Source organism: Chrysochloris asiatica, unplaced genomic scaffold, assembly GCF_000296735.1.
Source record: "Chrysochloris asiatica unplaced genomic scaffold, ChrAsi1.0 scaffold00505, whole genome shotgun sequence".
Lineage (NCBI taxonomy): Eukaryota > Metazoa > Chordata > Mammalia > Afrosoricida > Chrysochloridae > Chrysochloris > Chrysochloris asiatica.
In genome coordinates, this window is record NW_006409023.1 from 259809 (window position 1) to 261810 (window position 2002).

Genomic DNA, 2002 nt, shown 5'->3' on the forward strand with positions numbered 1-2002 from the left:
AGGAAGTTATATGACAGGGTTTTATCCTTTCATCATGCTAATTCTATACGTATGCTGTTGTTAAGAGCTGTTGAGTCAGTTCTGACCCAAAGAGACCCTGTATAGGATTTCTGAGGAGTGGATGGTGAACTTGAACCACTGAACTTGTGGTTCAAACTGACTTCCCAGTTCAGCTCATTAACCCACAGCATCACACCAGGACTCCAATTCAATATGTATGCTGAGCAAATAAACAGAGAAGCTAGATTATATGGCTATGTTTAAACTGGGCCAATAAATAACATCTTGATTACTGGAGAAAATATTGAAATTGTCAAGACTTCCTTTTGTTTAGTACACAATCAATTCAAATGGAAACAACAGTTAATATATTAAAAGATGTTGTTACATACACACAATGGAATACTATGCTACCTTGAAGAATAACAAGGAAGCTGTAAGTCACTATATAACATGGATGAAACTTGACGACCTTATGTTGAGTGAAAATAGTCACTGAAGGAGAAATATTGCATAAGACCATTATTATAAAAGCTTAAGAAAAGATACACACACTAAAAGGAAAAATGAAAAAAGGAAAAATTATTTATTGGTTACCAGGGGGTGGGGGTTGGAAGTGAGTGGTAGAGAACAGTGTAGGGGATAAACATATCACAGTTTGAGTGTTTGTGTTACACAAGTAGAGAGAGGGGGACAGAAGAACAAGGTAGTTAAGAGAACATTAAGCAGGCTTGCATGGGCTAAATGGGACAGAGGTAAATAGTAATGAATGCTCAACCTTGGAAAAAAGGGCTCCGTGATACAGGAATTGAGGTATAGTCTGAATGGGTAAAAAGGGGGAAATAATGTTAAGATGTTTGACTGTCTTGTGAATATTTGTTTCCCTTGTCTACTATTATAAAATAGCAACCTGAGTGGGATAGAAATGAATATTGGGAAACATGATTACAGAAAGCTTGTAAGCGAGCATTCAGCCTATAACTGATTGGAATACCTAAAAGGGGTGCAAGAACTTGACCAGTGAAAGAGGCTTCTTGTAACATTTTGTGGGATCTAAGACCTTAGGTGGAGTTCAAATCCCCATCCAGAACCTTAGGAGATGGGAAAATCCCACTTGAAAAGACAAACAAACCAGTCAGGAGCAGCTAGAGGAACAGAAGATATTTTTTAAAAGAAAAACCAGCAAGGAAAACAAAAACAAAAATGGCAGTCTGATTGGTTACTATCAGAAGAAGCAAGTTGTTCTCTGGGGAGCCATCAAGGCAAGCAATCAAGCCCCTTCAGGACAAACCCCCTCCCCAAAATGAAAGTCAATGGGAATACAAAAGCAAGCTTATAAGCTTGCTGGCAACCACGTTGGTCTACTGGTGGGAGGAAGTGCAGGAAAAGTAGCAATGAAGAGGTGGCCTAAGTCTGACCAAGTTACATAGAACCCATCAGCCTGGAGTATGGTGAGAGCTGCTTGACCAAAAGTATGGTGAGACTTGGGGACTCCTCAGCCCATGGACAAGGACATGTCCATAGAGAGCTAGAGCTGAGAGTAAAGTTGATATGAAGAGAGGGGATATGACCAAGGGCCTCCAAACTTGCACTTAGTGCCCATTGGAGCTAGCTTCAATGGCTGGATGTTCAGAACACAACTAGAGGAAGGAAAAGAAGGAATATATATACTTTTCCTGTTATGTGCAATTGAGTTGATACAAACTCATAGCGACCCTATGCACAGCAGAATGAAAAACTGTCCGATCCTGGGCGAACCTCATGACTCTTGCCACATTTGAGTCCATCGATGCTGCCATTTGGTCAGTCCATCTCATTGGGGATCTTCCTCTTTTTTTCTGACCTTCCACCTTACCAAACATGATATCCTTCTCCAGCGACTGGTCCCTCCTGACAATATATCCCAAGTAGGAGAAATGAAGTTTGGCTATCTTGACCTCCAAGGAGCACTCTGGTTGCACTTCTTACAAAACTGATCTATTGGTTCTTTTGGCAGCCCATG